Source organism: Chiroxiphia lanceolata, chromosome 14, assembly GCF_009829145.1.
Source record: "Chiroxiphia lanceolata isolate bChiLan1 chromosome 14, bChiLan1.pri, whole genome shotgun sequence".
Lineage (NCBI taxonomy): Eukaryota > Metazoa > Chordata > Aves > Passeriformes > Pipridae > Chiroxiphia > Chiroxiphia lanceolata.
The window spans coordinates 4009458-4034564 of NC_045650.1; the positions used below are offsets into that span (position 1 = coordinate 4009458).

The window sequence follows — 25107 nt, forward strand, 5'->3', positions numbered from 1 at the left end:
TTTTAGGGGCCTGTTTATCCTTCAGGTAAATATTTTATCTTACATGAATTTCCCCAGTTAAGATTAGTTTGCAAAATGGACCCAGAGGAATCTATATGTGCTGATATTCCCTGGTTTCTGATGGCTTCCCAGTTTGGCTGTAACCATGGTGCTGCTGGATTTCTCATGGCTGCATGGCACAATGTGTATCTCATTATTCCTGGCAGCTTTGGATAGCTTTTATGTAGCTGTAAAAATAATTTACATTTCTTGAGCATCTGAAATAAAGATAAAATAGAACTACGACATCGCGAGCTGGAGGTTTGATGCAAATTTATTTATAAATATAAATCACATTTAGAATGCAAAATTACACGAATGTCTTCTACAAATTGCCCATATCATAAAGAAATTATTTCTTTCCTTTTTTTGAGGATAATACCTTAACATATTATCAATATATTAGTGACGTAAATGGAAACTCAGGAGAAAATCCAAAGTGACATTTGGGTGCCCTGTGCTGCTGATGAGATCAGTTATATGACAAAGAATTTTTTCAGTTCTACATCACTGACTTGAAGCTGCTCCACCTCACCTCCATCAGCTACTCCTGAGCTGGGATGAAATTCCAGCCCTTCTGAAGTCACTTGGGTGCCAAGGGATGTCCAGGAATCACGGTGACATCACAAGTCCATCTCACAGTGCTCCTGTGCCCACATCACACCCTCTCCCCAAACACCTGGGCCAGAAATTCTGTTTTTCAAATATTCCAGAATAACATCCCCTGGAAAGCCCAACTACATGTATTAATTCCAATAATCCCAAGCATCACAAATCCAGGGGTTTTCACTGTCTTTTGGGATTTCAGAATGGTATAAAGTGTATTTTTGAAAGTGGGATACAGGTGATGGGGGTTTCCTGGCTATAAAGCTCCTCTGAGCCAATAATGTAACTAACAGTAGTTCTTTGGATTTCAAAACAAGCACAGATTTTGAACACAAACAAGGCTTCATCAAATCACTTTTACTAATTCTGATAATTTCTCTCTGCTCTAATCTCAGATTTTTCCTTTTAGTCCTTTCTGGGGCTTGGTTATTTTAACATTGTCTCCTCTAACACAAGATCTCTGCTCTGGGAAAAAACTCAGTGGTTGTTTTCTGGATTTTCCAGTAAATAATCCATATGAGGTCTCAGTTTTGATGAACAATTTTAGTATAATATTTCTTCTGCTTGGTGGAAGTGACGTCCAAACCATTTCAGAAATCTCCATGCTGCTCATCCTTCTGCCACACGGAATTCTCCACTGAACAGTCCTATTCCCATTGCACTTTATCCCCTCAAAAAGGGGGAGAATTGTTTCCTAAGGGGAAAAAAAAAGGCATAAAAATATTACCAGCCAAAACCCTACTCTTTTTTCTATTCTCCTTCCACATTGAGGTTAAATACAACTCTGAAATCAAAAGTAATACAGGAAATTACTTTTCCTTCAGTCAGAGCAGTTCCACGAGGTGTTTGCTCCCCTGAGCCTCTGTAATTCACACCATAAAATCACAGAATCATTAAGTTTGGAAAGATCTCCAAGATCATCAAATCCAACTTTCAGCTGAATGTCCACTAAGCCCTATCACCCACATTTCAGAGCCTCTGTTCATTGCTTTACCTATAAAAGCATCCAGCTGCATTTTGTTATGTCATTTTTGTTTTTAATTCCACCTTCTGAGAAACTACAGAGGGAAGAAATCCCAAGATTACAATTAAAAATTTCGTAAAACGATCCTCTGGAATTCACCAGGTTAAAAACTTTCTGTCAGTGCTTTCGACCATCCCACAAAATTCCTTAGAAAACACATAATTTTTGATTCAGTATCATGAACAACCTATAACACAAGTAAAGTGGATATTCTGGTGGATGAACACTGGGGACACGTTTCTAATTTTAGACATTTAGTTTATCAGAAAGACAGGACATTTTCTAGCCAAGTATTTATTCATCAACATACTCAGAAGGTGCCATGGTGTTGTGGGCAGAAAAAAGTCATATTCCCTGAAATCACATTAATTTGGGCATTTGGAGGGCACAAACACCTACTCCAAAGAGCAGGAGAGTGATGGCTGTGGATGCTCAGCTTTGCATCCTGGCTGGGACTGGACCAACTCCATCCATCAGGGCATTGGAATGATGGAGAAATTAAAAAGGAAAAGGAAAAAAAGAAAGTGTACAGATGAGAAAAACCCTAATTAAGAAGAGCCAAGTTAACTGGAGACTGGTTTAACGAATGTAGAACAGTTTTACACCTCAGGAGGGAATCGTTCTGTTACAACCTCAGGCAGGGCCTGAGCATTTAAGTGCTCCAGTCCCACGGCAGACAATTGGATTTAAGCCCCTCTTTAAGGACAAGGCTGGGCCAGGATGGTTTGCAAGATGTCTACAAAAGCACAACCTTCCATTCTCCCAAACCATATGGGTTTGACTTCCCATATGGAGTGACAAAATAAAAATATAGGCTAAAAATAGCTCTCAAAAAAATGCACTGGCTGAAGGCTGTTTCCTGTGCCACAATTTGATTAGCCTCGTGTTTTATTTCTTCGGCAGCGATTTCAATTTATCTCCGATTTGGAGCATGAAAAGCTGCTTTTATAGTCGCGAGCAGAGGAGAAAAAGGCATCCGGGAAGCAAATATAGAGAGCTCTTCTGGCTTTATAGGAGCTGTAGGAACAAGTAGAATGATTTTAGAGCAGCAGCAAACAAAGTGGTGCTGGGAGATGATCTATCTTTGCAATCTGTATTTAAGTTCGCTGTCAGCCCCTGCGAGAGTGCAGAGCATTAAAAATTCCGTGCAGCTCCGAAGTAACCTAAAGGAGCCAAAAATTGTCAGAGCAGAAATCCCCTGTGCAGAGGGATCCGTGCCAGCACGGCTCCCACCCCGCCCGGCGCCGCGGCCGAGCGGCTCCCTGACAGCTCCTTCTGGCCACCAAAGAGGAGCTGGAGGAGCCGCTCCCGCGGCGTTGACGGATGGTACGGAACACAAACATTCCCATTTGGGCTCTGCTGGAAGGTGCCTTCGTAAAAAAAAAATCATGGATTTATTTAGGGGTTTTTTTTTAAGGGGAAAAAAATCCCAGCCGCGCCTCAAATCCTGCGTTCGGTGTTGGGCTCCTCATGACAAGGATGAATCTGAGGGGTTGGAATGTACCCAGGGAAGGGAATGGAGCTGGGGAAGGAGCTGGAGCACCAGGAGCAGCTGAGGGAGCTGGAGGGGCTCAGCCTGCAGAAAAGGAGGCTCGGTGGGGGGGCTTCTCACTCTCTGCAACTCCCTGACAGGAGGGTGTATTTAGCTGGGGGTCGGTCCCTTCTCCCCGATAACAAGTGACAGGATGAGATGAAATGGCCTCAAGTTGACCAAGGGAGGTTTAGTTTGTACATTAGGGGAAGTTTCATCATAGAAAGGGTTGTCAAGGCCTGGCACAGGCTGCCCAGGGCAGTAGTGGAATCACCATCCCTGAAAGTGTTCAAAAACTGTGTGGATGTGACCCCTGGGGACGAGGTTTAGTGGTGAACATGTGGGTGGCACTGGTTGATGGTTGGACTCGATGATCTTAAAGGTCCTTTCCAACCTTCATGATTCTATCATTCTGTGATTCTAAATTCCTTCCCACCTCACCTGGGGCAGGGAACAAATCATCAGCCAAGCACCTGGAGATCTGCTGGTGGCATCCAAGACCTGAAACCTCTGGCTTTGGAGAAGATCAGTCTTGGTGGCGCCTCCTGCTACCAAGAAAGATGTTTGTTATGATTTGAAGACTCCATAAGTAAATATCACAGCTGCCCTTCCCAGGAACTACCTTTCCCCCCTGTTGGCATTGGACAACAGCTGGGGAATGGCACCATGGCATGAACACGTCAACATTCCTCAACAGCAGCTGGACCTGGACCAGACACCCCATGGGATTTTGTGTGCTGGGTTTGAGACTGACACAAGGCAGCTCAACAAGGATCCTTCCTTTGGGATCTGCTCTGAAGCTCCTGCGACTCCAGAAGTTACCTTGAATTCCAGCAGGGGAATTCAGCTTTTCTGCTCCCTGCTTTATGTTGCTGCCTGAGGTTGGAGATCAGGATTTAATCCCCATCCATGCTCCAATGGCAACATGAGCACAGGTAGCTGTCATTTATTTCTCTGGTCTTGCAGCTCTGCCCAGACCTCACCCACCCGTGTCACCTGTGAGACCCCACAGGGGGTAACTGTCCATTACAGACAGATACTTCTCATTATTTGTGTCTTTTGCCAAAATGAGTAAAGAAATAGATACATAGCAGATAGACAATGGAAAAAAAATCATGTTCAACTTGCAAGGATGATGGAGAAAGTCACGTCTTGCTTTTCCAGCATTTCAGTTTTCCCACATCTGTGAGTCTGCCTGGCTTTATGCAAATAAGTGTGGATTTCCTGCAGGCTCTGACCTTACTTTAATAGCACACACTCTGGGACAGTTTGTGTCCTGTTTCTGCATTAATATTTGTTGCTGTGGGTGCAAAAGTGGAATAAAACTAAGAAATAATGCTGTTTACAAGCAAACAGTGCCCCTCTGCTTGGCACCAGAGGAGACAGTGAGCACTGGTGGGGTAGGGAAGAGCAAGTCCTGGCTCTGGTTCAGCCCAGAAGGAATGAAGAACCAGCAAAGGGCTAATCCCTCCACTAGGCAGGAATCTGGAGTGAGAAAAAACAGCCAGACCGATGGACAGGACCCTGCTCTGGGCGCTGATCAGGCTTTGGACACACATCTCCACACCACAGAACAACATCTGCCAGAGTCTGGGATAAAGCTCTTCTATTTGATAATTTTCTCTCTTTCACCACTTTGTTAAAGCTCTAGGAATGACTTTTCCAATCTGAGCAAAAGCTCTGCATTTCCCCTTAAAAGTGATTTTTGTAATCTAACAAATATTAAAATCCGAAAAGGGAAAATAAAAGATATCTAGAGTGGGAAGGGGCTGAGCTTCAAAAGCTTTGGAAGAGAAAGGATTAGAAACCAGCAAACCAGCTTTTCTCTAAAGAATTTATAGAGGGGAAAAAAAAAAAAACGAAAACACTTTGGAAACAATTATTTACAAAGTTCGAAGTATTTGGTGCCCTTTGCTTTGGTAAGATAAGGGGCAACAAACAGCATCCATAGTCATGAGGAGTCGGCCCAATTACTTCTGTCAGCAAATCTAATTTTACCAAACGTATTTCTGCTAGGAAGAACACTTTCCTTGCTTCAAATTCCTTTTTACATTGCTAATAAGTCTCTTAGCAGTAGATTAGAAGAGCCTCTTCAGCCAGGAACAGGCGGATGGCCCTGAGCGCAGCCAGAGGTCTCTTCTCCGGAAAAACATGATTGAAGCCGAGGAGAATTTCGCCTGAGGAGGTTCCCTGCAGGTGTTTGGTCCCGTGTCTGTAACCTGTGTTGTTACAGAAACTGCTAATGATTAGGATTATTGCATTTACAGCCTTCAGAAACATGATCTAGGGCTGTTCTGACCCTTTTCCCTCTCCTGACATGTGGAAATCAAGAGGGGGTTTTTAAGACTCCGTGCCCAGAGAGCAGAGCAGAGCCCACCTGCCTGACAACCTGTGCAAGGCTCACAAACCTTCCAAAGGTGGCCAAAACGATCCCAAACCTGTGTGAAACCCTGCCACCTGCTGAGCCAGGTAAACCCTTTAAGGCAATGTAAATTCAGAAGGATTTAATTTCAGTAAAAAAATGATGGATGAGAGATGAAGATGACCAAGGACAGCCCTCTCCGGGTGGCACCGATGGGTCCCACTTTCCCCAGCTCCAGATGTTTCCCAAGGAGATGCTGAAAAGCCCGTGGCTGTGCTCTCTGGAGGGGAACAGCAGGAGCTGCACTGAGGCAGGAAGATGAGCAGTGGGCACAGGAGACAAACAGAGAATTAAAACTTTTTGACACATCACAAGAACAATCTGGAAAAAAAAAATTGTAGTCTCTTTGTGGATAAACACAATTTTATCAACTCTGCTGAAGGCAATGAGAAGCCTCAGGCTGCTTTTGGCACCTCACCCGCACCTGGAAAATAAATGCAGTGCCTTGATTCCCCCAGAGAAATGGTCACTTACGCAAAGAAAACAATGGAGAAAAGGATCAGCTTCCAGCTTTTCTGGGCAACTCTGATTTGTGCCTGGGCACCTCACTGAAGAACAGAGATTGGAGGTGTCCTTGGCCATCCCAGACATTATAAAAAAACATCTGAATCTAATTCCTGCACATGGAAAATGGGCTAAATTCATTAAATCAAATTATTCCATTTCAGTTCCTCGCTTTCCATAATTTTTTTGTTTCAAAGGCTTTGTGGCCATTAATGTCAAAGAGCTAAGTAAATATTTTCTTGTGCTATGTGGAAGATGATGTCAGGCAGTGATGGTTGTGAAATACTGACTTTGTACAACTGTTTGTGCCTCTGACAGGATTGACTCATAATAAGAGATTATAGAAAATGCAATCTGTGATTATATACCCCCCTAGAGGCCCCATGGAGGTGAGATTATGCAACTCACACCGTTATTTTACCAGGAAAAAAATGGACTAAGTAAATAAAAAAGCTGCAGGATGTGACTTCATCGTGCACTGTTGACACCTGCTTATATGATTTAAAGGATGTTACTAAGAATATCAGAGTTGCTAATGTAAATGATGAAGAAATCAGAGGTCAATAATATAATAATAAATATTAGCCTAGGTTTCCCAAGGCCAGGAGTGCCTGAAATGGTAATTGGAATTATGATTTCGCTCTTGAATTATGTGCTACTGAAAATACTTCGGTCGCTGCTGCTTTCCTGGAACTGCTCAGTTAAAGCCAAACAGAGACACTCTCCAATCCTTCTTAATCCAAGAAATAGTGTCAGCTTTTCCTAAGGATGCTTTTTCTTTCATGTGGGCACCCACCTCACCCTGTGCATTAAGTTGTTGTGTTAGAGGGAGGTGTTGGGCTGCAGGGACATGGTTCCTACAGCTCCAGGTGCTGCTCTGAGGATGCAGCATCTCAGCTCTGTCATCCGTGTTGGATATCCCAGGGCAAGGTAGAAAACCAGGAAAAATTCCTCATAACTGCACTGCAGGCACAAAGGAAGCTTCTAAACCCTCCTCAACCACAAGCCACTTCCCTATGGGACACCAGAATAAAGTGCTCTCAAAATGCATTAATGCAATAGGCAGTAGATTAAATTTGATGAAAGACTGGTCCAAACAATGTGGTTTCAATTGACAAAATACCTGCAGTTCACAGTACTATTTACAGCACCACTGAATTACCCTGGACACACAGAAGACACACAAAAAAATGTGGCTACAGCTTTAGAATAATTCATTTAGGGGTTATCTGGCAACACCTTGTGCAGCAAAAAATCAGCCCAGCAGCCAGGCTGGTGCTGAGGGGAAATTCTGGAGGGCGAGGGGCTGGCAGTGGCTTTAAAGTCATTCTTCACCTGCTTCCCCACCTCCTCCAGCCCTCCCTACAATGAATTTATCCCAGAGGGGTCTGAAAGTCAGTAATTGGAGTTGCTGGGTGCTGACTGTGGTACCTGGGGATTCCTGGCGGCCGCCGCGCACGGCTTGGGAAGTGCTGCTAAATCAGATTTTTACAGGGAAAAAAAACCCCACCGTCTAATCCTGTAATGCTGTCTGAATACTGTTGGGCTGTTTGCCTTTAATGCCTCTAACTCCTTGCTGATGGGCAGCTCACAGGAGTCATGTTTGAGCTGGTGTCTGATGCTGGAACGCTCCGTGCAGAGAAATCCGGATCCGCCACGAGTGTTTCAACGCGGTTACGCAAAAGTCTAAAATTAGGTCATAAATTATATAATCCTGCAAGGAAACAACGAATTTAATGACTATGCCAAACCAGAGATAAAAGCTGAGGAAGGAAATAGCATCTTGCTCATTAAATATTAAGGATCAGATCCTTCAAACATTTTTCCAGTGATGAACTCTGTGGGAGTTTGGCATCTGTATTTGTGTGTGTTCTATAGAATGTGCTTATACATCATATACAAGTGCTGGATGTGATTTATGGAGCACACACACATAGTAAGTATATTTATAATGCATAAATACACTCCATCAAGAGCAGAGAAGGTGATTAGTGAGAGTTTCCTAAGAGGTTTAATCAGATATTTTGATGGCTTGTTTCCAGTGTTCCTCCAAAGGCATTTTTCATCACAGGGTGCTGGGAAGGAGCAGGTAGAGGCACCTCCTTTCACACTTACAGCAGCAGATATCACAGAGCAGCTCTGCATCCTCAGTGGGATTGAAAAACCCTGGGAAATAAGAAAGATTACCAACATATAGCAATAGATTTGAAAATTCCCTACAACCTGTGAATCCCTCCCCTAATGCTGCTGTGCCCCAGCCTTTCTCCAAACCTTTCACAAGGCACATCTGGTTTGATCTGTTTGAAATAACACAGGGCCAGGTCTTGTGCATATTCCCTGAGAAGTTTGAGGTGATTCCCCTGGGACTGATGGCTGTGCTGATGTCCTGAGTATGTTAATGAGAGGGAATGGGAATCTCTGATGGAAAAAGGCAGATTGTGCTCCAGTCCTTGCTGTCGTCAAAGCCTCTCTGATAACCATGTCCTTTTCTTCAAAGATTGGAGTCATTTGTGGATTGACTACATAATCCTTGTGCTGAAGCCTGGGAAAACTGCTGTTGATGCCCTTGGCAAATTCTTAGCCTAAAAAAGCATGAAAAAGAGGACCAAGTAATTTCAATTCCATAAAATACATTAAATGCAGCACACAGGTATGTAAATGGGAAACTCCATAACTGTAATTTGCCCATTTAGAGCCTGATCTAAAGGCTATAAAAGTTAATTTGAAATCTTTTCATTGATTTTAATGGCCTTTAGATCAGGCCCATATTATTCACTGCATATCATGTTTGTTTCAGTGCAATACTGTATTTATGTAAAATGTGAATTATGCGGATTATAACACATACAGAGCCACTGCTTATTGTGCAAGGGCAAAGCTTGTGAAGTTATTGCCTTTAACAACACACACAAAATATTAAAAAAATCCAAATAAAGTCCCAAATAACGATTAGACTTTTTAAAAGCGAGATCTAAAAAAATGAGGAGGCCTTCTTTTCGTTAGACACTAATACAACCTAAATGTATTTTAAGCATCATGAAATCCAAATGGAATTTCTCACAATTCCTCATTTCCGACTGCAGCGGCGCAACAAAAAAAATTACATGTAAATGATTCAAAACCTCTTGAAGAAAGAGCATTTTTTTTTTTTCCTAATTTGGGGAGAGAAGAAAAAAAAAGGTTTCAACCCAAGCTCAGCAAGGGATAACAGCATTACAGTCTGTGCACGGAGAATTTAGCCCCTCATAATTCTAAATCCTTCTCAAACGCTTTATTGCTATAAGGTGGCTCATACCAGTCTCTACACAACAGGACTCCCATAGCATTAACCATGAGAGATAGGCTTCCAGAAAGAAACTATAGCAAAGTAATTGTAAATCTCTAATGATGCATAAAACCAAGCTGAATTGGTCCTGAATTCTCAGCATAAAAGAAATGAACCATCAGAAGAACCAATTCTGGTGGCAGTATAACACAGCCCAGTGTGGGAACTGTTTATGGGGTTTGCTGCAGTGGAAATATTCCTGCTAATATGCAAGTGATAGGAATTCATTAAAAATGCCCCAATGCTGCAAGATCTTGTGATGCCACGTGTGACATTAAAAACAACTCGTTAGCCAAAAAGAAAACCTCCTCTGTACCAGAACAGTTCCCTGCCCATCCCAGTCACTGCCAGATTTCTGTACCATGAACTCAGTGGGTTCTGCAGGGTTTTAAACCCACTTTGCAAGATTTCCAGGTTTTGTGCACCGGGGTGGGTTCAGCTGCACCAGGCTGGGCTTTGTTGGAACTGTGCCTACCAAGACATGCCCAGGGGCTGCGTGGACAGAGCAGACTGAAGCCTCATCCCCCTCCCCTGCTGTACCCCAGAGGACACCTGGGAGGGGACTTCCAGGGATGGCCTTCAAGGGGACATGACCACAAACAGTCAGGACAGGGCTGTCCCTGCTGGTGTGCCAACAGAAACCCAAAACCTCCTGTTTCCTCAGACAGTTTAGTCAATTCCTGCTGGATAAGCACCCAACAAAATAATTAAATTATATCATTTAATTAATTAATTATGCAAACCACAAACTCCAGCAATGAACCAGGCGCACTCCAGAGCCCTCAATGCACAAATCTGGATCATCACCCATTAATCCAAGACAACTCGCTCCAGAAGCAGATCAGATGGACAATCTGAGAGACCAGAAATCCCTTCCTCATGACCAAAGCAGAGGTCCCACACGTATCCCCACACATGTCCCCACACAGCCTCACCCAGGAGCTCCAGTGGGGCCACAAACCTGATTTTTTGAGCTGAGAATCCGGTCGTACTTCGTGTCTGGGACATCTCTGGCTCTTTTTCCACACTGCCAAGAGGTGTTGCAGGGCATGCTGCTTTTCCAGCACCAGGGCATCTGTCCACTGAGAACTAGATTGACAAGGCTGAAATGGTTGGGTTTGTCTGCTTGATCATTTCACAACTCTTCGAGCCAGACATCTGAGAGCTCGGCTGCATCATTGCACCGTGTCAACACTGGTGGAGGCACAGATTTGAAATCTGCATACGTGGACAAAAAAAGGGTGGATCTGAAATTAATTAACATTACCAGGCACTACCTAGAGAAATATTTACCCATAATAAGCATGCATCAAGGAATGTCACATTTACTGCGTGGTTTTTAGTGAAGCTGCAGTTTTCGAGGCTGGTAGGTGGGACTCCAAGGTTTAGCAATAACTTCTCGATTTATAAAAGCATTTTAAAGAACTCCCTTACCAAAAAAAAGAGAAAATATCACTGATTTAAAGTCAGATTAAAATGAAATGAAATGCAAGGGACACACTGGGGTTTTCTATGCTTGCAGTTGGCATCTCTCTGCACCACACAGTACGTGTGAGTTATAAAACATCCCTTAACTATGTGTAGGTGCTACAGCCTTATCTATAATCCCCATGGAAATTATGGGAAGAAAAGGTAAACAATTTCACAAGGGATTAAAAAATAATAGTAAGAAGTGAATTGGTCTCACTCTGTGGTTTATGAAATAAGGGGAGAAATGAAGTTTTTTGTTAAATATCCTCCTTGTACACATATATAATGATAAAGGAATGGGGAAATCGAGGCAAGAGGGATGAAAGAAATTACCTAATTCCCACTTCTAAAAACTTCCTTCCCACTGGCAAGGTGCTGGCACTGTGACCATCTCTTATTTCCCTGTGACTTAGGGCTCCTACCCTGTGAGCAATTCATAGATGCTCATTTTGGAGATAAAAGTCCAACCTACTGGACCCATTGCCCCAAGGATCTCACAGCAAGAAATGCTCTCCAGGGTGCTCCATCCGACAGTTCTATATATTCCGAGGTACCTCCATTTTTCCCAATCAAAATCAGAACAACTCTAATTAAATATAAACAAGAAGCTAAAGTGAGATGAATGGTTTATAGGTGCTTCATCCTTCCCTGCATTGATTAATAGATAAAGAATTCCCCCCTCCACCAACTCAGCTGACAAACCCTGCTGTAATTATTCCTTGCACACGATGATCTGGAAGCCCAGTCACTCCAGCAGGGACACTCCAGCTCCCCCTACACACATTTTGTGCTGGTCGGCTGCACCCACCAGGTATTTACATTCCATTAGCCTTGTCTTTGTATTCAGAGTTTCTCAACACGGTTTTCACTCAAAATCAAAGCAGCAGTGGTCACCCTTGCATGCAGTGCCATTATTTGTGAGCCAGGTTTGCAGTGTCCCTGGGCACTGCTAATTCCTGGTGCCCAAAGAATAAAACTCTGAGAGTTTTACTTTTCCTTTTGTTTTCCCTGATGCTGTCACTCTGCTCTGTAAGTGAGCAGCAAATAGAATTTTCTTTCACATATGGATGACACTTTGCTGAAACTGTGCCTTTGCCACCTCAAAATCAATGCCAAAATTGCTCCAGAAGATACCTGACCACTTGTGAAGCAGAGCACTACAAGAGGACACTGCCGGGGCTGCACCTGATATTTTCTGGCCACCCTAGACCAGACAGAGCCACCCAGAGATGGGCTCCAACTTTTGGAGAATGCACTGATTGAGCTTATCTTCAAGGGGTTTACTCTTAGAATAATGCAGTTATTAGAGTATGAACCAGCAGCAGGCAAGAGATGCATCTTAGTCTCGTCCATTGATTACTCTGCAGTTGAAGTTTTGCAAGGGGCATCCAGCCCTTGAGATGGATATCCCTGTGCTGGAAAAACGGAAATCAATAAATCTATTCAGAAAAACATAATTTCATTTTGCTTCTTAACCAGAAATTGAGATACACACATTTCTCTGACTTAAATATATCCTGTGTTACATAAGTAATTGTTTTGAACCCACTCTACGACACAGTCAGAGACATGACTCCAATAACACATTATCAGTAAAACAAAGCAAAACAGTTTCATGTCCCTGCTGGGTTTGTATATACACTCTTAAATGAGCAGATTGTCTCGTTATCCACCCTGATCTGGTCATTGGATGCTGAGGCACAGCTGTCACAACAGGTGCCCGAGCGTCTCTCCCTTCATGGCACCGCGGTTGCTCTCTGGAGTTTGTTGTCAAATTCCTCTGGTGGCTTTGCTGTTCCCTGTCCTGCTCTTCCCAGGTTCATAATTACTTCTGAAATCACCCAGGGCTGGCTGACTCTGCATGTGATAAACCTTCATCTCGGGTATCAGTGCTTCTTCACAGGTTCATGCTGCACATCCCACCACAGGACACCAGTTTATCCATCAGTTTTGGCCATGGGTTTCTTATCTGGACCTTTCTCCATCTTTTTTGGTGCCTCCAGTGGCCATTTCTACTGAATGAAATGCAGGAGATACTCTGGGACTATGCAGGGTTAGAGGCTGATTCCTCCACTAGATCAGATCATCTCCCCCCATGCCAAGTGACAGCAGGAGTCTCCAGTGACTTGAGAATTTCCATGGGCTCTTGTCCAACATTATATTTAACGAGAAAATTCTTTGAAAAATAACTTTTGTGCCCAAAGATATCACCTCCTCACTTTTGTTTCTCTTTAACATCCTTTACTGGTGGTTTGGAGTTCCCAAAATTGAGTGCAGAACTCTCCCCTCCTGTTCCTCTCCTCTCACTGCAGATTTATACATCCCATTTTCCCACTGAGCTCAGCACTCACTGGGGATATTTTACTGCCCAAAATCCTGAGAGTTCTTCAATTATCAGCTCTGTGCCACTGTGCACTAACAAAGTTTATCTGATACTGCAGCATATCAAACATTTGTAGTTCTGGAACAAATGTTTTCTTAGCTGGAAGCAAATCCCCTCTGATGTTAAAGTACCTCCAAATAAAGAGACAATTTTATGTGATTTTTTTTTCCTTTTGTCTTCAAGGAATATATTGTAGATTGAGGGCAAAATATACACACTCCAACCTCTTTTATGTTTTGTAGACATCAGAATATAGGGTTTGATTTCCAAAGTGCTATAATCCATCAGTCTCACTGAATTCCAAAGGCTGGTGAGGGAGACAGATGGACAAAAAGCCAGCTGGGTAACCTGTATCAATGCCTTGAAGCACTGAAAGGATTGGACGAGTAAAAGCCAAAGATTTCTATAATTTTCCTTCAATAAAATTACAAAGGAGCGAGGAAAACATCCAGCTTTTGATTTGCAGAACAAATAGACTCAGTACACCACTAATACCAATTTTTTCTCCCTAAAACCCCATAGTTAGGGGTTAAAACATGTATTTCTATCTCAAGTTTCATCCATTTGGGATTGAAATATATTTTCCCCCCCTAACTTATCCTTCCAGTTCTGCCTTCCCTGTTTTACAACACAGTCCAACATCTACAGAAACAACACCTCCTTGAACTTGAGCACAAAGTATTACAAAAATCTTCAATGCATTGCCACCATTTTAATGCAATTTATCACTGAAAACCAAAACTAGAGGCAGGGTCATGGGTTCATCCATATTTCTGTGGGTCAACTACACTTTAAGGAATTCATCCTCGATGTTGTTACACTTAACAGCTCTTTGGGTAGATTAATTATCATGAGGAGCTAAACTGACTGAAACTCTTGCTGCCTTAAAACTGAATAAATAATTCATCCCTCTCTTCCTTATTCTCCCACTTTTCCCATGTTACTTTAAGATGAAGTAGTTATTGCTGGTGTGTGTGGCCTGACCCTGCCCAGGATGGGAAGTGTCCCAGGCTGGCGTTTGATCCCTTGATAAACCAAAATGGGAGCAGCTCATTTGCTCTGCTTAGGGTGAAAATATTCCTGAATTCAGGTGCAGACTGATTTTAAAGAAAATATAAATCTACAATACATGCAAAGAAACTCAGAGAGGCGAAAACTGATTTGGGGAGAACCAACCAGAACAGAAAACCAACGTGCACAAACCCAGCAAGACAAAGGATGTCAAGGAGAGGAGCTTTGCCACAGGTTTTTTTGTCTTTATTGGTTTTGGGGTTTTTTTTGTTAGTGGTGGTGATCTCTTGTTTTGTTTTTTTGGTTTTTTTTTTTTTCCTATATCTTGTTCTAATCCCTTTATTTTATGGCTTTACTTAACACACTTTCTCCAAAAATCATTGAGATGCATAAAAGAAACCTCCATTTCTGCCCACCATTGCTGAAGGTAATGGACCACAATCCCTCCCATGGTTCAAAAAGCAGGAGTTTCAAACCCACTCTCAGTTTCAGCTTTTCTATAGCTATAAAACCTCCAGGTTCCATATTATTAACCTCTGTCTATTCAAGCACCCCAAAAAGGTGGCTGTGTCACCTGCCCAACCTGAAGTTCAAGACCTTTCTGGGTGAGGAGACATTTTAGAGCATAATAACTACAGAAAATCCTTATCAAAGCTTGGGGGAGGGTTGGAATTACCAGTGGTTATCAGTCAATAATTGTTAGAGTAACTGATGGACAAGGGGTAACCCTTCCCATGCAATTCTGCTGTGGGAATGAGAAAAGCAGCTGGAAGGAATTCATAACAAGAACCTTGCAGAGCTCAGAGAAATGTGATGTATAAACAGATTATTTATTCCTGTGGATATTGATGAGGACTGAACTGGATTTGGCATGTCTGGGAAATATCCCCACACTCTAAGCCATCCCAGCTCCCTGGGGCTCAAGGTAAAAACCTCCCCTGTAACTCAGGAGAACTTGGGAAAAAGAAAGCACTAAATATCTGGCTGGCTAGAAATACAGAGGTTGAACATTCCTCTTGCACATTTTTCATTTAATTAGTATTTCCTGCGGGTTTTCAGTGTAATGAGTCATTGATTATTGCAAGGAGTGCTTTGTAGGGTAAATTAATTCATTTAAGAGAAACAGTAAGAAGCGTTAAGTAGCCAGATAAATAAATAAAAGGCAAAGTGTGTGAGTTGCAAGTCAGGCCCAGGGGAGCCCCATTTCTGTAAATCAGCTCCTCAGTGAGTACACCAATACCTGCCCTCCTCTTTACCTACACCTACACTTTCTATAAAATATGAAAAATCCCTATAGATAAAGCAAATATAACCAAAACTCAGTTCCTCTGTTGAAAATTGCATTCACTGAGACGAGGTGATAGTTAATTACATGAGAAAATATATGCCAAAAAATGGATTTTCCATTTAATTTAGAGAAAACTTCTATCTGATGCATGTTCATTTAGACTAATAAATGGCCTTTTTAAAAAGAAAACAAAGAAGGAAGAGTAAAATAACTACATTTATGGTTAAAAAGAAAAAACTTGATGTTTGGAGGAGCTGGTTGTACCTGTGAAGTTAATCTTTAAATATGGGTATGGGACAAGACTAAAGATATTTAAGGATATATTACCTGGCTTTTCCCAGTGTTTCCAAAAAGATTAAATTCTCATGAAAAAGTCATTGAAACAAGAAACACGTTCAGTGCAAACAAAGATGGAGAAGGAGTCACCTTCCTCCTTGGGACAGCTCTGATTCTTCTTCAGCTGAAGTTATATCAGGTATTTATCAATGTATTTATGCAGGATGTGGTTTATCCAACAAGTCAGCAAAGAGTAAACGTGCAGCTCGGTTTTGAGAATTACACACAGGGTAAAACTACACCAAAGAAACAATATAATCCCTCCTGACCTTGCCCTGAGACCAGTCCCACTGCAAACCAACTGGGAGCAGAAAGGATTTTACACTAAAATACCTTAGAGGCGGTGAGGTTATAGTTCATGGAGATCCCAAACTCCCTGCAGTGTTAAACTGTATAAATCCAGAATAAATGTTGCCTCACATTTGGACTGCACACGGAGCTGCAGCATCCATGCCTGTCTTGATGGTTTTTAATGCTGAGAAGGGTTCCCATCGTGCTGTGAAGCCTCATTTTGGCTCTGCAAGACCTGCCCTTTAGCCTTGGAAACTGAATTTTAGATGGCCAAAATCGCGGCACAAACATCCAAGCACACAAAGGTAACAGCCCCCTCAGTTTCCAAATATTTCTTCGATTCAAACCACAAAGAAAGAGATAAGAAGTACCTTTATATAGGAAATTATTCATAGAAATCACACTCTTAAGCGGGAGGAAACGCTAAATTCAAGAAATAAATTAATCATCTATAATATGCACTCAGATCTAGCCTGAGATGTGCTATTAACTCATTTTAAGCTGCAAAACTCCAGGGACAAAAGCCACATTTTCCATGCTGGGACCTGCACAGGCAGATTTAAAGCCCATTAATGGTGTTCACCAAGCACCAGCACTGTGAGATGGCCTCGCTGAGCCAAGTCTGAGCCTTGACAGAGCACATTCCATCTGTCTGAGGTCCTGCTCACAGCAGGGAGCAGTTATCAGGCTACAGAACAGCTGACTTAAAAGCTCAATTTAAAATAGGGCGTGTAAAAAATAGCGAGGAGTCCTTTTCCTACCCGGAGATCCCTGTTTTCCCAAGAGATGGGTTCTAAGGAGCCATTGTGTATCATTTTCTGCTGGCCAATGAGCCAGTTCCCGAGCTGTCTGCAGTGGGACACAGCCTGGGGGAAGATCTGCAGAGGAGTAACTCAGCCCTGCTCGCCGTGTCCGAGGGCATCTCCCAGGGAACATCTCCCAGGGAGCACAGGGAGCTCGGGAAGTTTCATTCCTTGGCATGAAAAAAAAAAAATAATGACAAGAAACCTGCCTTTCCAACGTCAGCAAACAGGTGAGTGGGAACAGATCTACAAACTTTGGGGTCATTTCAACGACACAAATCTGCTTGTTTGACAACACAAAGCTGGGGGGTGTCTCTGAGGAGAATGTAGAGGTGGGAAGGCACTGGAACAACTTGCTCCAGAGGAGTTGTGGACGCTCCATCCCTGGAAGTGTTGCTTGGAGCAGCTTTGTCTAGTAGAAGGTGTCCCTGCCCATGGCAGGGGGTGGAAGAAGATGATTTTTAAGGTCCTTCCCAACACAAACCATCCTGTGATTCCATGATTAAGATTTTTGACCTTGGACTCATTAAAAGATGAAGTTGAAACGCTTGTTTACATTGAGCCTTTTTTTTTTCCAGATCTGTTTGATTATTAAAAGCAATCATAGAACCATAGAATGGTTTGGGTGTGAAGGGACCTTAAAGATCATCTGATTTCGGTATGCAGTGGGAATATTCCCAAAAAGGGCTGAGTTCTGCCCTATTATTATCTTGGTAAAATATTTTTTTATTTTCTTAAAGCTGCGTATGTTGATCCTCGCAATACCTTACAAATAATGCATTTATCTATCATTTAAGCCACACATTATAATTTATAGGTTAGTTATTTTATTTTGGTGTCAATCAAAACGGGAAGCTGTATGAAAGAGCTTAGATTCAGAGAAAGATTTTTCATGGTAAGCTTTAATAAACTCATGATGACATTATAAGAGCTATCACAGAAAAACCTGCCATCTAATAATAAGCTTGTTCCTGTTTATTTAAATGTTCCACCTTGTACATGTTTGTAAGAAATTAATCATTACAGCAGAGTTAAACCTACAGAAATAGGTGAGTGTGCTCTGGTTGAAACCAGCAGCACTAACATGTGAGAAGTGGGTTTGGGATTTCAGCCCTTTCTGTGGCAGAATCCAACATCCTTCTGCAGATGTGTGTGATGTTTTGCCCAAATAACTCCTGTGTCAGGCAGGGTGGAGATGATCACCCAAGCCCTGTCCTCCCACAGCCCTGTCCAACCTGACCTGGAATGTTCCCAGGGGTGGGCTGTCCAACAGCTCTCTGGGTAGCCTGTTCTGGTGTTTTATCACCCTCACTGTAAAGTAATTTCCTCCTAAGCCTGTCTTGCCCTTACCCCACCAGGCTGGAAGCTCTGGTGGCTTCCAGTGGTCCCTGGAACACCCCCATGAGATGGTGGAGGTCCTGCAAAGGCAGCCACCTGCTCTCTTGCATTCCACAAACTAAATTACATTCAAAATGTATTCATCAAAGCCATTGCTGAGGAAACAGCTCTCCCAACACCGTGAACCCCAAAACATACCCATGTTCTCTGATCCCAGGGGGGCACAGTCATCCTGGCTGCTCCTCTCGCAGAGGTCAGGACAAAGCACAAGCCATCGACTCCCGGAGGTTGCACAAACACAACAACCACCCTCTGCCTGCTGTCTGTGCCACGGTGGTCAAACACTGACACTCCTTCCTGCCTCCCAAGCACATGGCAGAGCTCTGGAGCTGTTGATAAATGAGATTTCAGGACAGACTGTGCTGGATCTCAGATATTTGTGCTGGTAGCGCCGTGTCCCGCTGTGCTCCAGCCAACCACGGCCATATGGACCAGTGGGAGCACCACTGGCTACATGTGCTGGTGGCCCTTGGGTCAGAACTGGCAGCAGCACTGCCCAGCCTCCCTCCACATGCCCAGAGCCACTCCCATAAATCACACACTGCAACACATCTCCAACAGTCTGGAATCCATCCAGCTGGACCACGGGCACGGATCATCCACCTCTTGGCACTGTGGTGGAGGGCAAAGGCAGCACAAGGTACCAAATGCTCTCCACGGGAAAGGGATGTTCCCAGCGGGAATGGGATGTTCCCTTGGAGCAGTACAGGGCACTGCAGCCCAAATTACCTCAAGACCTAAACAACCCCTGGTCTTTCCACCACCCTGTAGAGAAATGAGTCCACCTCAACTGGCATCAGCATTTCTGCACAGAGGTGGAAAGCAAAATTTCCTCTTTGAAAGAAGAAACCCCCTCTCACACCCACCTCTTCCAGTGTTTTTTCCCCATCCAGAGCAAATTGGTGTTGTTTTCCTGCAGAAAGGAGCAGGTCAGCCTGTCTGATTCAGAAATATCATTTGCCTCCTTCCCCCTGCATGGCAAACTCTTCAGTTTCTGCCACCACTAAACATACAAATAAATCAAGATATGATCTGCTAACATATTCAAAAGGATGTTTGGCCAGAATATCTTTTTTTTTAGCTTCAAACATCAATTTCATTCCGTAATGAAAACATATTTCGTCTCATAACATTTCATTTTTCATACATTTAGCAAAATTGCTTAACTGATACTATTTTTTTCCCCCCAAACAGTTTTATTCCTACACTAAAAACATGCAAATCAAAGCCTTGCCCTCTTATATAATGCACAGAATTCCCTACTGTTGGTTCAATCGCTAAATTATAAAATATTCATAATAACTGTATTTTTTTACAATATTAATTTGGTATCTTGCCTGTTTTATGAAAATCACATGAAGATGCAAGGACAGGATTTTACAGGCCCCTATATTTCCATTTTTCTTTGCTCCCCTCTCCAGTGGGGACCCTCCCCAGCACCCACCACGTTCTCCACACGCTGAGAGCCTTATCGGAGACGCCGAGGCACATCCAGCCTCACTTCCTAAGCTTAATGCCCTTTGCAATTCTTGTCTGAGCAGTTGTTAGCTGAAGACAAGACGACTTATTTCTATTCATTCCCTGCATAATCCACCTCATGAATTCACACCTCACCTACCGCACATTCAAGGGCCCAGAAACACACAATATTTCCTACTGTGTGTTTTAAACCCACATCCTCCTGGAGACACGATAAGAGCTTAATAGCTTTGACACTGCTCTGTTTTCATATTCATGCATAAGTTATGGATACAGCAACAGATCAGCACTTCTTTGTGCTTGGCAGTGGCTCTGCTTCGCTGCCTTAAACTGTCTGAGTCAAGGCCACGTTTTAATGCCATAGACGCCCCATTCAATACCAGTGTGACCACATTTTAAAAGCCACCCTGTACCACTTCATTGCCGCAGATGTCCTTTACATCTGGCAAAGGGCCGTTTCTCTGCATGTCAACAGTAATTCAGTTTAACAGCTGTCTCTTTTGACAAGCTTAGTGTCAGACTCTAAAATGACAGGGTGACAGTTTTCCTTTTCTTTAACAGAACGTAGTGCAAATTAACCGTTTGAGTGCGGGATCACCCGGCGCCTCCCCAGTGCGGTTTTCAGAGTCAACGGAACAGGATTAGGAATTGTTGGTATTAACAACCGAAAAGGAAAACCTGTAGGGTCTAACACTGCCCTGGACCTGAGAATTTTTACCTGAAGTCTGGGTTTCAGCACCCAGAAAAGCTTAAATTGAGTTGAAATCGATGTCGGAGGCAAACGCTGGGAATTTGCGAACTGAAATGGGAAGTGATTTTCCTGAATTGCATAAAGACACAGGAGAATTTTCCACACAATAACAGAATCACAGCACATGCTGAGTTGGAAGGGACCTGTAGGATCACTGAGTCCAACCCCACAGGACCATCCCCAAGAGTCACACCACGAGCCCAAGAGCATCAGCGTTTGTTAGTGCAGCAACTACAGGAACCCTGAGTCTCAGCTTTCCAACAGCACTTAGTGCACAAAGGTTTACCCACAAATTTCAGGCACACAAAAGCACCTCAGCATAATTTCTGCAGGACTACAACTATGCCTGAGATAACACTGTACATCCTAATGATTGAAACCTTTAGCACAAAAACCAGCTTGTGGAAAGGAACAAAGTGCCACCGTGATTTATGAACCACAGTGAATGCTGCAAAGACACTGCTTTCATTTGGTGCAAGAGTGAGCTTCATGAGGCTGTATTAGGCTCACATAAAAATGAATTTAAAAATATAAACCTTACACTACATGTATTTAAACCACGTGCTGATATAAGGTATAAACTGAGCCACCTCCTTGTGTCCGTGTTCTACCAGGGCTAAGCAGTAAGGACAAAGGTTGCCTCCCTGGTTCAGTTCTTGGCCAACCTCAAAGTAGCTGTAGTGGGACTTTACTCCAGTTCACATAATTTGTATTATTTTAAAGAATTTTGAAAGGCTTTCTGTTGTTTGTTCCTGGGTAAACAGTTACAGCTAAAGCACTACAAAAAAAATAAAAAAGAGGTTGAAAGGAGGGTACAGACAATTTAAATACCTTTAGTAATTGCTTTTGTTTGCTTAGTTATACATTGTCAGAAGGATGAAATTTTCTACACAAAACACTGGCACAGGTTGCCCAGAGAGGTGGTAGGTGTCCAGTCCCTGGACACATTCAAGGTCAGGTTGGATGAGTCTCTGAGCAACCTGATCTAGTGGAAAGGTGTCCCTGCTCTTGGCAGGGGGTTGGATCAGATGACTTTTAGAGGTCCTTTCCAGCCCAAACCATTGTGTGATAAATATTTGTATGTGCTGCCCCTCACTGTAACATCTGGGCAGCTCATGACGTTTAGAAAGACTCACACTGAAATGCCTGTGACTGACAGCCATGCTCACCTAGAGCAGCTGAAATGGAGACTTCTCATTTCTCAGTCTCAAAATACAGCCAAGCTCTTCCTCTTTTATTCAGCCTTTTTACCACGGAATTGGTCATGTCCTCAGAATCCTTCCCTGTGAGAGGGGTGAGGCCCTGGCACAGGTTGCCCAGAGAAGCTGTGGCTGCCCCTGGATCCCTGGAATTGTCCAAGGCCGAGTTGGACGGGGCTTGGAGCAACCTGGGCTAGTGGAAGGTGTCCCTGCCCATGGCAGGGGGTGGCACTGGAGGGGTTTTAAGATCCCTTCTAACCCAAACCATTCTGGGATTCTAAGCAGTCACTTATTCTCCACCACGTCTCTCATAGAGCAAAACTTGTGTGTCCCTGTGCTGCAGGAGCTGGGACAGAGAAGCTGAAGGTGCCACCTCCCTCCTGACTCCTTTCTTATCCACACTCCCCATCTGTTCATTTCCATATCCTGGGAATTCATACTTCCATAGCCAGAGGTGAGTCTCTGCAAAGGGAACATATCGCTGGTGTTTTATTAATATCTCATGAAGCTCAGTTAAGCTGCAAACACATTTTTAGCACAACACCAGCCCCAAGGGAGCATTCAGGTCCCTGGGTTTGGAAGGGTAGGTCGCTGTTATTGCACTTACAGCTCAGCTCCACAAAACACATAGAATAATTTAAAATATTTAACCATCATAAAATGTATCACAGACCTGAAACACTAATAATTCTATAAAGTTAAGCTGAACAGAGTACTATTCAGCTGTAAATTTTATGGCTACCCTCTCCACCTCTTATGAAGTGTGAAAAGAGGCTTCATATCTGTCAGTCTTTGCTCAGAAATGACTTTCGCTGATTACTTAAACTTTCGTTAAATAAGCTTTGCACAAGCTGTAAAAACAGAACACAGTAGGGAAAAAATTGGCTCTCTTTTAAAAGTGCTGTAAAGTCTCTTTTTGAATGAGTAATTAGAAATGTGTAAACTCTTTTATGGATATGTGAGAAGCGCACACAAAAAAAAAATTTGACATTCCATGCAAGTATTTCTGTGTGCTATCAAATTTCATTGTATTTCACAGAGACCCAAACTATACAGGCCCAAAATACACATACATTAGTGGACACGGGTTATTTGCCAAGAAGGAATTTACATACAGTACAAGTAAAACATCCTAATTTAAATCTACGACAATGGATACTCACATTCTTAAAGAGAAATCAGAGCTGTTTGTCTTTCCACTCATATTTATACAGATTGCAAAGCTGTTGACAGAGCACGATTCGAGCTGGGCCTTTCCAACTGCTTACTGTTGTTTTCATTGCCATTGTCAGATATCTTTTCTGTATCAGTAACTGAGCTGAGATGAAGAGGTTCTGATATCCCAAAGCTGTGCAGGAACACAAAGCCCGGGTGGTCAGGCAGGGAGTGGGCACTGAGGGATCCCGAGTCCCTCATTCTCTTGAAAACTCCCCAAACTCCCTGGTTAAACCGACACACTTTGCCATCTTCATTTCAAACACACACCCAAACTGTCCATCCCCAAACCACGCTCTGCAGGTGCTCTGCAACCCCCTCACACCTTCGTTTTTTGGGTTGCTCTCCCTCCCCTTAAAACTCCCACTATTTGTGCTGAAAACTTGCTTTGACTTGGAGCCTCACGATGAGCTCCACGGCGGGGGGGGGGAGAGCATCTCATCTCGAAAGAAGTGAAAGCAAGCTGGAGATGGGGGGAGATGGTGGTACCCTGTGTGATTTCCCACCTCCCTGGGAGAGGGGACAGGGCATCTGGGGGACACGGGGCTGGGAGGTGTCCCCCCTCCAAACTGGTAGGATGTTTGCTGGCAGAGCCGGGGGATGTCCCGCTGTGCACACGTACTGTGCACTATAAATAGTAATGTCTTCCATGCTCCTCTTCACGGAAAAAATCCACAGGAGGGGAAATAGTCTCAAATCTGTGTCGTTTTCCAGGCAAACAGAGCCAGGCTCATTCCCTCCTCGGCGGGGAAGCCGTAGGTAGGGGGTACTCACCCCCAACCCTGTGGAGTCAGGAAAAAGCAGGTCCCAGCTGATGATTCTGGGGGGAAAAGCTGCCTCACCACCCACTCCCCAAACCTCTGGTGCCAGCGTGTCCCATAGCCCTTTGCCTTCCCCCTCCATGAGCAAACTCAGCCCCTCTCTGAGGAAGATGATGGTCACTGAGAAAGGCTCAGGGGGTGACATGAGCAGGTGGCATTAACTGCTCCCCAAAGTGCTGTGGTGGTCCCTGTGAAGGGTTTAGGTGATGACACTGATGGTCACTGTGAAAGGTTTAGGGGGTGACATAAGCAGGTGGCATTAACTGCTCCCCAAAGCATCCCAGTCAGCTGCTGCTCCCCCTCTGAAGCCCACAGATTTCCAGCATGGAAATGCTGCTGAGGACTCCCAAGGAGAGCAAAGAGCCCCTCAGTGTGCTCTCCCTTAAAAGATATTAGCAAAATACCTCTGCAGTGAAGGTACTGCCATTGTTATTATTATTATTATTATTATTATTTTAATCACCCAGAGAGTGATTCAGAGCCCACCTGCAAAGTGCAACAATCCTGTGGATAGCAGAGATGCCACCTCTCCTGCTCCCCACCACACTGCTCCCAGCCAGTTCCCTGGCACAGCATTCCCGGGCAGGATTTGGTGCCAGGGCTGTTACAAAACCAACCACGGTGCGAATGTTTCTGAGGAGAGGAACAAAAGTATGAGAAAGGAAAAGGCTTCACACATCTTTAGTGTGGAGAATGTACTTAGTGCTCCCAGATGGGGTGATCCAGGTAATTTATTGTTTTGTCAATACCTTTTATTTTGATTTAATAACTTATGAACCCTCCGGTCTATCTGTAGCACAGCCTCAACTTTCTTTACACAACCCCACTTAACTCCCAAACACTTTCACTTTCAGGTCAAATCTCTGTCATATTGATAAATGGGTCTATTTAAATTTTTATCACCCAAGAATTCTCCCTGGTGTCTTTTTCACTATCAGATTTCACGCCCAAAATAACAGGATACTTATTATTTTTTGTTATCCACCGCACACACGAACAGAGCGGCTGCGGAAAGCACAGATGTGGGGAAACATCTGTAGTTTGTCTCATTCCTACAGACACTTCATACAGAGGGAGGTACAATATTTTCAAGAATAATGTGTGAAAATAAGGAGGGAAAAGCCCAGTATAGGATATATCCACTGACTGCAGTCTGCCCTGTGCTAACAAATAAACAACTCCAAGTATTTTACCCTCCTGAGTCATTAAGC

General features: G+C 43.5%; 1 long non-coding RNA gene across 3 annotated transcripts in view; it reads right to left on the reverse strand.

Annotated features, from left to right (window-relative positions):
* Positions 1-312: 312 nt before the first annotated feature.
* The window catches only part of LOC116793920, an 86581-nt gene continuing 61786 nt past the window's right edge, over positions 313-25107 (reverse strand). Inside the window, exons 6-9 of one of the 3 annotated variants that reach the window (XR_004359637.1) lie at positions 10413-10669; positions 8398-8708; positions 8236-8292; positions 313-7840 (exon numbers count right to left, since the gene is read on the reverse strand). This is a non-coding gene — a long non-coding RNA (uncharacterized LOC116793920). Of the gene's footprint in view, positions 8709-10412; positions 10670-25107 lie in introns of all 3 variants that reach the window. The other 2 variants (XR_004359638.1, XR_004359636.1) reach the window with 2 other exon arrangements.